General features: G+C 39.9%; 1 long non-coding RNA gene across 1 annotated transcript in view; it reads right to left on the bottom strand.

Annotated features, from left to right (window-relative positions):
* Positions 1–1,383: 1,383 nt before the first annotated feature.
* The window catches only part of LOC129783949 (uncharacterized), a 42,173-nt gene continuing 30,884 nt past the window's right edge, over positions 1,384–12,672 (bottom strand). Inside the window, exons 2-4 of the long non-coding RNA XR_008746156.1 lie at positions 6,607–7,214; positions 4,146–4,189; positions 1,384–4,040 (exon numbers count right to left, since the gene is read on the bottom strand). This is a non-coding gene — a long non-coding RNA (uncharacterized LOC129783949). The remainder of the gene's footprint in view (positions 4,041–4,145; positions 4,190–6,606; positions 7,215–12,672) is intronic.

Here is a 12,672-nt window from a genome sequence, read left to right as displayed (position 1 = left end):
GCAAGATGCGGACCCACTGCTGGAAGAAGAAAGCAGATGACAGCAATGCCCTTACTCTTTTTTTTTTTTTTAGAGTACAGCAGCGACCTTTGTCCCTTTCTTTGTTCAACCTGGCAAAAATTATTAAACTCACTGAATCTCACAACATCCCTTGGCAAAAATCTCAGACTGCAAGAATCACAGGAACAAGTACATGAAGAAATAATGATGGTTTCATATGGATCATCTATTTTAGATACATGTGTGAAGAAATTACGTGGCACAGATATAACAGTTTCTGAAATATCAAAGAGGATGCCCATGTGCAATAGTAAGTATTGGCCATGATTTTGACAGGTCCCTCATAAAGAAGTGGCTCATGATTTAAAAAAAAACAACGAACACAGAGATGGCCTGTTTTGTTGGTTTTGGTAGATTACTATGTTCCTTTTTCTGTGGATGTGTACAGTTATGTAGTCATTAGTTGCACAAATGAACATTCAGAGCATTAAATACTAACAAGTGATTCTTTTGTACTTTATACAAGAATGAAGATCTAGCTCCAGCAATGTGTTTATGTAACTCCTTGACCCACTATTTCTTCTCTTTAATTCTATTTAATACCTCAAGTTGTTGGTTCAAACAACTGACAAAGTATAATCTGAAAAGCGCCAATTTTTGTCACCCCAAATGTATAAAAATATATGGCTACATAAAATATGGAAAACATTTTCAAAAGGAGGATGTGTGAATTTCAAAGTTACAGAGCTAGATGTAACTTGCACATTAGATTATTGCTTCCCTTTGAGTTTATTAAAATAAAACGAGGTGTTAACAGGAACTCCACATAAAGCCCACTTGTGTTCACCTTCAGCTGCATTGCATCTGATACTCCCACAGAGACGTTCACAGTATAGCTGCTGCCAAAAAGGGACAAGGCCACTCTCTCCTCTCCACCCTTCACTTCCAGCCAGGCTTTCTCTGATCCTTGTTACATCAGCTTAGCTGTATCATGGATTACTACCAGGAGGGTAGTAGATCTAAAAGCCTTAAAATTTCTGACCAGGACTCTCCTCTATGTCTTTGTAACACGTTTCATCGCAAAAGTACATTAGAACAGTTTACTAGTGAAGTAAATATTATGTCACAATTTGACTGACTACTCTTGAGAGCAGAATGTAACTGCAGACATTTTCCTTAAGAGTTTACAAGAGGAAAAGTATGCAGAAACATACAGTATAGCATGCTACATTACATATATTTGTTATATGTATCTTGTATACATACCTTCTGAGACTGATTTCAGTTGGTTCAGTTTAGGAAACCTGGCCCAACCTGGAAGTTGAACCACTCCAGCACACAGATCCTAAGGTAACCACAGAAGCCATGCTGCGCAGCTGATAAAGAGAGGAAAACAAGGATATTATTTTCTCCAGCTAAATTTACAGGAAACCTACCAGCAAGTTTTAATATCTCATTTTTTTCTAGTCTTCAAGGTTTTAGTATTTAAACTGGTACTTGGCCAGAGTAGAACCCCTAAACCTCGTGTACCTTGCACTTTGGACAGAAGTTCACTTTTACTCATACTAACAACTGTCATTCTGTAATAGGATCTCGAACCAAATGGCTACAGACAGTGACGTCGCAGCCGGGATAAGGCAGCAGCAAATGAGGCCTAGAATCCTTGGTGCCGGGATAGGTGAGAGTTTGCATATCGTCTCGAGCATGGTTGTACTGCCTTCTGACACTCTGCCGGTGTTGACTCTGGACCTAAACCAGAGAAGCCTATGTGGGAGAACCCACAAAATCACAGCAGCATTTCCTGCAAGCACTGCATTTTCCTAGTGCCCCTTCCAAACTTCAGTTCCAACCTCAGACTTTGCCAAGTGGATTTGTGCCATAACAGCACACAAACCAGCACCAAGTGATGGAAACTAGTAAGTTAATTCAGTACAACCACCACACCCCTGATTTCACAGGTGCTGTCTTCTTCCTTCTTCCATATCCATTTTTCAGCATTTCATTTCCATCACTAAAATATTCCACTGGTGAAAACTCACAGATAAAATACGTGAGAATTCACATGCTAAAAGCAAGCAGAAACTACAAAAAAAAAAAGGTCTCTGCAAGTATTTTAACACTGTCTTTCAGGCAACCTAGAAACCCTAGAGTAGCAGCCAGGCCATGGTACATTTTTGGGAGGACTCCCGAAGTCTAGGGAGACTGGGCTAGACCCCGAGTGGTCCGGGTTACCCCATAGGCTTCCTGCATGAACCTGATCAGGTTCTGACCCTCTGAAGATGCACGTACACACAGCCTATGTTGACTTTGAGCCCTGCGGAACCGACAGGCATTGTTTGCCGGCTCTCCCTTACGAGAAAGGGAGTTCTCTCACAGTCATTCTGGGTTGTAGTTCACTTCTTTATGGTCCTGTTAGTTGATGGAGATTTTGAAAAGACAGTTTGCCAAATGCTTTCACTCTGTTTTAGCCAACAAAAGGCATTCATTTTCCTTCCTCAGTTTTGTTACTACTCCTGAGTATTCCTTAGGTTTTATACATACTTCTGTCGCATGTGGTTTCCAAATCATGCCGTTTGCAATTCTTCTATGTACCTGTTTTCCTTCTTCGTAACTGAGCCTTCAGTTAAACCAGATCCTTGCAAGACAAGATTATGTACTTGTATTTGTCTCCCCTGCTTGTTCCTTTCCAGGTTCTTTGTACCCCCTAGCATATCATACCAGGCCTGCTGGTATCTAAGAGGTAGCATTACCCTCAATCTATGTTACAGTCCTGAGAAAATTCTACTGCTTAAAATCCATTGCTTGGACTCAAGCTTAGCAGGACTGATTTCTCCAGTCCAGCTTCATTTTCCCAGTGCATTCGTGTTGCGATGGGAGACAGCAATGTCTAATGACTCTGCATGGCCCCTAGTCTGGAAATACAGGTGATAGCACCTATGGCTTGATGTACGCTGAAGAATGCAACAATACAGCCATTTCATAAACTGAACCAGAATTTGTGACAGACTGTACAGACTGTGTTATCAAACAGCATCTACCTTAGACATGAATAGGTCTTTACTACACTGGAGTTTTGCTGAAACAATTTTCTTGCACGTATTTCGTATTTTTCCCAAAACAATCATGCTGTGAGCTTTGATCTGTGGGGCTGTCGATCCAAACACCTTACACTGTTCCTAAATTCATTCAGATTAAGGTAAGAGCTAATTCTACGCTCCAGGCTATACAAGTTATGGAGTGTTGAGTGTGCATTTGTATCTAAACCATTACCCTTCACACACAGCGGAATATAGTCTTGAAACGAACAGTTTCATCAAGGAGTAACAAATGCGCTTTAGTTTCCATTTTGTATTAACAGAAACTTGTCATTAAACTCCTTTATAAGTGTTACAATTGGATAGCTTTGTGTTTTGCTGCTTGGTGGACATAACCTGGCTTACTTTGGTGGGCTGACACCTTGCAGCACACAGTCATAGAAGTCACTAGTTCGGCCCTTTGCAGTTCAGATTTTCTACAGTTTGTGTAGATCTTCTGCTTTGGGTTGTATCTTGTGCAAAACTGAATTCTGAACTGCAATTAACATCTAATTCTTAGTAATAGAGTTAAAGAACAGGAAAGGAGCTCACAGAAACAGACCAAGCTGGCCCTGGCATGCACACCCCACATACACCTGCAGAGCTTAAGCTTCCAATATGGGAAAACAGATAAGTATTTGCTAGCAATTTTAAGTACTCCTGAATGCAATTCAATCAGGTGACTGGGAGACCCATTTCAAGAGGTTCTAGATCAGTCATTTATCTCTTGTGTGTCAACTGTGACAGTTTGCAATGCCATTTTGAACTCTGCTTCATCATGATGTATTACTTCCCAGCCCCACAAAGTTTCTGGGTGGAGCTTAATATGACATAAACACAGATACTTATCTTTTCTGTTCACGCTGTCTCCAGGAAATGGAGAGAGAAGCAACTTGGGCAGCCTGACACTCAGCAGTATCACAGAGAGTTTTCAGATCGGGTCAGTAGTTCTGCGGAGTATTTCCTCTTCTTGGGCAGAAGAAAAGCAAGGTTCTCTGACAAATTCACAGGAAGCTGAAGAGGCTTACCCAACCATACACTGTATTTCAACAGCACATTTCAAAACATTACCTTTGCATTTTCAGTTGAAGGACATTTGATTTACAGCAGAATTTCTGAGAAAATATATAAAAAAATATGAGTGAAGACAGTTTTTCTAGCACTTGCTGTATTCCATTATATTATATTATATTGTTTACATAAAGGTACATATCCTACATGTAAAATTCTTCTTTGTAATTATCAGTCAAAATTGAAAAGCTTAATATAAAATTCCCAAGACTACCAAACCTCAAAGTTCCAACTGTAGTTGAAAGTATAACTTGTCAGACCTTCTGATCATTGAATCTAATGCCCGTGGGGGTCATCTGTGCATAGCAAGCTCTAAGGGACTCCTTCACCTCAGTAATGATATGGGTCAGCACCTCCTCAAACCGTGCCTCCACTGCAGCAGCCTCCTGCTGCGGCAAAACACTTCTTTGGGGCATAGCTCTTGGAACATGAAAAACTAGGTCGCATAGGTAGAAGTAGCATAGTCTTCCCCTGACTCAGCCTTGACTCACCCAGGACCTTTCCCATCTTCAGGGAAGACCGTGTAATTTAAGCCATCTTTAGCACAGATGATCTTTTACCCAAGATTGCTCAAAATATTCTGCAACCATTAAGAAAACGAAGCACTGAAAGATTGCCTTTCAGAAGTGTCCCGGCCTCCCAGGTAAGCACCCTAACCACGGACTGGGGACCAGATCCTGAGAGAGCTGGATGACACTACATTTAACTGAGAATGAATAAAATCAGTTTTATGTTTTCGGTATTGACAGCAATGAGGCAGTATTTGTATAAAGGGAAGAAGGTAAATTCAGATCTAAAGTTAGGGAGTTTTTCCAGTAATTGCCTACTTAGCTGATACTTTGAATCAGTACTTCTTTCCTTGCCTTTAAATTGCAGGAGGAGAGAGTCTCCTGGTGGCAAGCAAGCAGCACAGCTGTACAGTATCAGACGGCCGCGCTGCATCGCACACATTTGCTCTGCAGCTTCACCCCGGAACCCAACAGTGTCCTTTCACTGCAGCTTTGCACATGGAGCCAGGGGAGCATGTGCAAAACACAGGCTCAGGTGTGATGATAATTCACCCTTGCCAAGGAATTCTTCTGTCTTTCCTTCTCTCTCCAACTCGGCCAGTCCTAGATGGTTAGAGTTGGCCTCAGATGCTTTTTTTCTTTTGTTCTGCACCTCTCACCCTAACTTTAAGCCCTGCAAACTTCCTTTAGTTGAAGCTGTAAGGGAGGGAGCCTCAGTATATCCTGAGCTAGACTTTCATTTGCATATTTAGGACCAATACAGAAAAAAAAGCAACTTTGTCAATTTTTACAAAGCAGCTGCCATCAGCAAAACCTGTTATCTGAAGTGGCTCAAAGTGCAAAGGAATGACAGCTCAGTGCTAACATGTAAGATTCAGATCCTCAACCTATTAAAAACACATTATTACATGGTGAATCAGAGCCCTCTCCTGGAAATAGGGAAAGACATTTTTTCTTTTCTTTAAATAGTTGTGCTATTTCACCTTCACAAATACTTAACACCTACAAATATAAGCCCCTGAAATTCCTGCTTCCTTCAATTTTAATTTAATACTATAGCAGGGAGTGAAAAATGTGTTAATAGAAAACATTGTACATGAAGCTCAGATATAAATAGACCAGAATTACGAGGAGTCAAAGTTGACAGTTCAGTTGCAGATTGTGGCTAGTTGGTTTTGTCTGTTTGTTTGCTTAATCTCAACTGCGTTTAACTGAACTGCTGAGATTTCACAAAATTCAAGTATCCTAGGAAGATAAACGTACGGAATAATTTTATCTGATCGTTACACACAGATTTGCCAATAGAGGGAGTCCTTTTACTGTCTACCAGAGCTTTATCAACGTGAATATTCAGTTTCAAATGAAGTGACTGTGTCCCTGCTGTGCAACTATCATTGCACTAATAGCAAGAACGGAAAAGGTTTTGAAAATAAAGTCACCTCAGGGTATTTAGCAGATCAAAACATGGGGTAATATCAGCCACCCAATCACTAGAAGTGCACTGGAGAATTCAAGTGGCCGTTTGTATCATTACAGCAATTATATCTATGGGCACAGCTATGAAACGTCTATGAGAGTAATTACTTTTAAACACATTGAAAAGAATTATGTCCGATAACTATATAGTTCCCCTCTGCTGGCAAATAAACGTTTAACTGTAAAACTTGTTTGAGTTCTTTCCTGATGTTGTAGTCAGAGCTTATCAAACAGCAGCTGTTCAGTTAACCCCTGCTGTGGGTTGGGAGGGGAATCCTATTTCTTCTACATTGTAATTTCATTAAAATATTGTGTGATTGTAATATCAACTGAACTAACTTGTATACAGTAAGATCCTCCTGATTTCACTTGCTCTTTCATCACAACATGAACCAAACTTTCTTTTGAAAACTATGAAAATGTTAATTTAGTATTTTGGAGCCATTGTTTGGACCATTACTGTTTCTGCTGCTTACCTTCTATGGGAAGTGGCCAGTATCCTTCTGACTTGATTGGACGATTTCAACAGCTAATCCGATGATGATATGAATCAAGTTCCGGATTATCTTGGACTCAGCATCTCAGTGCATTGAAGGAAGACAAAAAATTAGCTGAAAGAACATTTATACTTCCTACACAAAAGTAAGCTCTTTACAACAGCTAGCAGAGTTCCATGGAAATATTAAGTAACCAAAAACTGAGGAGCGGTCTTGCTTACTTGTCTAGAGGTATGGTGGCTTACTAGTAGTAGCACGAAGACAAAACCATGAGGTTACAGTCACATCTGTGTGACAGGGGCTCCTCCCTTCTCAAAGGAATTGCGTTTTTATGGTAGTTAAGACTTTGGTGCTCATGAAGCAACTCCTAAACTTCTGGGTTTTTCCAGCTTGACATACCACAGTGAGTCTTTTTAAAAATAAAAGTAAAAATAGAAAAGCAGTATTACCTGAATCACCCCGGGCCCCTTCCCTCCTTTCACTGGGACCTGCATTTACATGGAGATTCCAGCAGCAGTCTTAATCACAACCAATTCTCTTCTGAAACTAGTTCACAACGGGCAAACAAATGCCAAGGGAACTCAGAACTGAAACAAAAATGAACCTAATTGTTAATGGGAGCCAATTATGAGATTTTTTTTTTGGTCTTCTTCTTCACTTTCATGTGAGTAAATCTCCTTATTTTCTGCTCCTTGTTAACACTGTAAACAGATCAGCTCTGCATGTTTTGGGCGTCTGGCCATTTTAGATAAACATTCCAAAGTTTAAGTGTTTACAGACTAAACTGCAGAGCTAAATGTTTATGTTGCACTGAATAACTTCAGGGTTGTATTTAACAGAAAGGCTAAAAGTATCCTTAAAAAAAATATCTGCTAAAGTAATATTGTTTCAATCAGTAGGTGAAGACACACACTACTGAAACAACCAGAATTTTAAAGGAAAATATTAATACTAGTCTGTCCATAAATATTTAGCACATCTCTATGCAGTAGGCTTTATAGTTGGGATACATAAAACTTCCAAAGTTTACGTGGTTTCTAACTTTAAATCTATTTTCAGGCCATTTGGAAAGAATTATTTGTAATTATGAGCTTATATGAAAAGTAGAATATAGCTTCTGGAGGTTCAAATAGCATATTCCTCCCCGAATTCTAGTTTAATATGAAATAAAACCTTGGCCTGGTATTTTAAGGGACATGGCCTGAGCTATCACTAGGACCATGATTTGGATCCTGTTGTTATACCTGTACAGAACAAGAGTGAAGTATCACCTGGTTTTGAGAATGCCTTGTGTTCATTCTGACAGGTGCAAAATTACATATCATGGAGCATCGGTCTGGTCCGGAAGATATCATTTCTGGAGCGAAATATCTGTTCTCAGTCAAATTGCTACTCGGTTTTAACTGATGATCTAACTTTTGCCTGCTCAGGTTTATCTGAATCATGTCTCTCCCTCCTCGGTATTTACATTTTTCTTAGTCTTTGGGGACAGCAATATCTAATATTGCATAAATCTGAAAGTATGTCATTCACTCCAAAATACCACTTTGCTGGCAAAATGAAAACAAACTGGGGTATGGTGTTGCTTCGAAGAAGAAAAACAACATGAAGAGAGTTGCGTGGTGGCATCAGCTTACAGGCTGCGTTATTCATTGCTCAGCTTCTCATGAGAAAAACTTTCCACGTTAAAGCACTACAATGCAGACGAGGATATTTCTTAACTTCTGTGGTTAACTTGTATGTTTCCATTTCACTGCGAGGTTGGGATGGATGTGTTTTCTGCAAGGTCAGGAGAGTTTGCCCTGGATCGGCTCCTCTGGGGTTCATACCATTACACGTTTCCTGTTTTGCACATGACAAACAGTAAGCTTTTTCAAGACACAAGCTGTATGTATAAGCCTTCTGAGCTGATTTATTACTGTACTGTTGCAACAGAGTCAGACAGTACAAAGCCGAAGGAAAGCACTCTTGAGTGAAAACTTTGTCATCTTTCTATCGCATCCTGCAGAACCTGAACTCAGGCCCACAGCTGAAGTAAGCTGAACTCAGCAACCACCTCAGGATTCAAACTGGCTTTTCAAATGCTTAAATGTAAAGTGATCAGATACAGAATCTTAGTTTTGTCTTTTGTCCATTGCTTAGTCAAGGTGGTTTTCACTGTGTCAGAGTAGCTCCCCTAGCACTTGTCAAGCCTGGTAATATGAAGTTAGCAGAGACTCAGTACAGACACATTGTTTCTAACAAACCTAGAGCTATTTGAGCAGCAGTTCCTGAACCAGCTGCTAAAAACTGGCATCACTATTCCTTTTGCAAAAAGTGTTTCACCTGCGTGCAAGCAGCAGGCTGCTCCTCACCCCATACAATTTTCTGAAAGTTCTGAGTTATTTAGAGGTCAAACATGTCCAATGATTTACTGTAACTCTGTTTCTCTACTATATTGCAGATGAAATGGTGTTTTGAAAGGAACTAACATTGTCAAGAGCCTTCCATTAATACAGTGTATTTTAAAAGGATGTTCTTAAAGAGAGGGCAACACCAAAAGCATGGAAATTACAAAGAGAAGTGTAAAGGAACTGGCTGGTGAGAAACACAGTTCTGGGGTTTTCTTTAATCCGTTCAAGTGGAGATGCAATCTAGACATCCATCTGAAAGGCATGCTGGTGATCTATGAAACTGGTGCAGAGGAGAGGGCTATAATTTTAAGATGGATTATATCAGCCAAGTATACTGAAATTACACCTGAAGACTTGACATAGGTCTCGCTTTTTCCAAGACCGTTGGAACCACAGTTCAAACCAGGATGACCCATCCCTCATGCACATTTCTATTGCTGTCTGGCCACAGAGCATCTTTGGAGCATCTTAAAGATAACAAAGAAATAGTCTGAAATGGTTGTTTCTCTCAGTGTGGGACATGATCTTGAAATATAGCCATTCTCTGGATATCAGACTGAATTATAAAAGCAGGACTTTTGACTAATTGATAGAATCTGATAGTCCCCAAAACTGGGATCATTGTGCATTATTAACAAAACTCTCCTATAATAAAACTCTTGCAGTACGTAGGACAGAACAGCAGGAGAGGATGAAGGCAGCCTTGGTTTGGGGGAGCCCCAGCCATACACGGCTGAGGCAAAGGCTGCTCCATCCTCCCTCCCACTGCTTTTGGGGTTATTATTGCCCCAGGAGAAGCTCTGCATTGGAGGCACCCAGCTTGCCTGCTCCTGAGGTCCAGAAAGGAGGACACTGAAAAAGCTGAGCCAGAAACAGTGCACTGTCCTGCAGGATATGGCTCTCTAAACATTTGGGAAACTGACTCAAAGCAAGAATTTAAGAAAATATAGAAACATCATCATCTTTCTGGCATTTCCAAGGATCCTGGCAACAGAGTATTTCATCAGTAAGCCACCAGCCTGTACCTGGCCTCCAAGATGGACCATCTCACTTAACACACAATGAAAAACAGCTACAAGGAACAACCTGATGCCTGCTTGAATCCCCCAGCGAGCTCTGTGCAGGCAGATCCATAAACAGGGCTCAGGGGCCGCTTGCATGAAATTCAGTACAGGACTGGCACTGAATTCTCTGTTCTGACAGCTGTTTGGTAGCATGCAAGACCCTAGCTGGTGAGCTCAGATCAATCCTCAACAGGCACACGCTCACCTCTTAAAATAGTACGTTCTGGCAATAGATTGTAAAAAGACCACAGATACACATGCTATAAAACCTAATTACAATTGCAGCCCACATCATGGCCTGCCATTGCCTATGATGTATAGTAAAGGAAAGTTTTACTCTCCAGGACTCTTGACAGCTCAGCATGGTGACTTTCCACCCCTGCAGTACACTGAAGAAATATATTAGAGGAGAGTTTTTTATCTGTTTTTCTATAATGAAATATTTTTACAGGAGTGACATCATAGATGCTAGAACTGTGAAAAAATAATCATTGATTCGTCTAGCTGTATTACATGCCAAAACAAGACTGATCTCAACTGTGCATTTACTCATCCTCCAGCCAAACTGCTGCTGTATCTGAGAAGGTGGTCCCGCTGCCTCCACCTTTGCAGTCTAATAGAGTTCATTATCAGCGGAGTAGGAAAGTTTCCCTTTCCTGACTACAACCTGTCAGTCTCTATTATATCACCATTTAACTGCTCACTTTACTCACTAATGCTTGTGTACATCAAGTATGTGTTGACATTTACCTTGAATTCTCTGCAGGGAGACGTCAACTCTTTGAGGGTTTGAAAAAACTAAATTCCCTATTCATGGCTCTACTAATATACTATACAAAGTACTAATTGAATTCTTAGTCTTCCCTCTGCATCTATTTTCTAGTCTGTCCATATTATTCAAATATAATACCTGAGTGCTGAATATCAATTCAATGACCAGTTTTGATCACTACCTTCTACACCTACAACCCCAAGTTGCGCTGTATTTATTTCATTGCCAGAACATTGAATAAACATACCTAAGCTATGACATTGCTGCCATCCTCCTGTATTTTCTAGTTTCTAACTATCCTTCCATAGAAGAATGACAGCATATAAACTGCAATGATCTATGGCAAATCAAATCTGTTCATTTCTTACTCAAGCATCTGATTTCTGTAGTTATTTCTTAGCCCATTCTAACATTTACAGTTTTTTTCTCCATCTGGTATCATCTGAGTATTTTACTAATATTCTGCTCCTGTTTTCTTTTACGGTAGGCTCATGATGTACTTTCATGTTTTTAAAAATCAGTAGTTCATCTACGATTAAAGAACAGAATAAACATTTGCTCGGTGTTATCTGCCACCATACCTTGCCTTTATAATCTATTGCTTCTAACCTTGAGTTCAACTCTGAATTGATTATACTTCAGGCTTTCAAAATCTGTTTGAAGCTTATCAATTGCAACTCTACAGCCCTAGTAGCAGAAGCTTGAAAAACTGTTTACTTACTATCTGTGTCAAATTACACTCTCACTTCTACCTATATGATCAGAAATAGAAGAGTTGAGCAACTTCATTTTTAAAATCTTTTCTCGAGGGTCTAGGGGGGGCAGGGAAGGGGGGAGGGCTTTACTAATGCAGCCAGGTCACTTGGTACAAGTTATTAACAGGAATTATTTACCCTCTATACTGATATACAAGGAGTAAGACACTTTTTATTTTTAAAGCAATCCAGTATTCATATTAGATACTAGTGTCTAATAGGTAATAATAGATCAACATGACCAAATGAAACAAAAAACCAAAGTGAGTTATGTGGGTAAGAGGATTGCTTCAGAATATTCTGCAAAATAATTCCTGATGTTTTTGAAGAAAGTTTACATTCAAAATCCACTTAGATTTCTAGTCAGGAAAGACCCAGTGAAGTAGGGGAGATCTCCCCTCAAGATAACCCTTTACAGCTCTCCCTTGGAAACTGGATATGCAGAAGATAGGAATAGAGCAGCAGAGAATCCACGCTTAGAACAAGAGAGAATAGCAGCTGCTACTATAACTGCAATGCATTTCTGCTTGCAAGACAGCTTGAAAGTTGAAAGGGTGCAGTAAGCACTACGAACGTTAAAAAAAAATAAAACCTTTAATTCGGTGCTTAATTCAGTGTGTGTAATTTTAACCTCTGCTGAATGACCAGCTGAACACAATGAAACAAGGACAAGCTAAAGAGAAGTCACAGGAGATTTAGGTGGGATTTTGAGCAAGGTTCTAACTCCACTCTGAAAGTCAAGTGAGCTCTTACTAATCCTATCCTTAATAAATTATCATTTAAATTGACACGGCTACTGATCCTATTACTGGTTAGGTACAAAAGCCACTTTATATGTGTAATAATTCCACAAGCATTGAGGTTTCCATTCAACAGGCCATCAGATGTCTGCAGTTCAAGACTAGGGCACAGCACTTTTGGCAGGAAAAACCTCAAACTCATTCCTTAGTGTAATTGCAATAAATTGACAATTAACTGCTTAATATGGTGTGTAATGAAAGGTCAGGGGTAAAGTGAAAGAGATGACTTTCACCTCTGTTACAGTTTGATAGCAGGAAGAC

Source organism: Falco peregrinus, chromosome 1 (assembly GCF_023634155.1).
Source record: "Falco peregrinus isolate bFalPer1 chromosome 1, bFalPer1.pri, whole genome shotgun sequence".
Classification (NCBI taxonomy): domain Eukaryota; kingdom Metazoa; phylum Chordata; class Aves; order Falconiformes; family Falconidae; genus Falco; species Falco peregrinus.
Note: the sequence above shows the minus strand (reverse complement) of the source record. Positions and strands in the feature narration are given on the sequence as shown.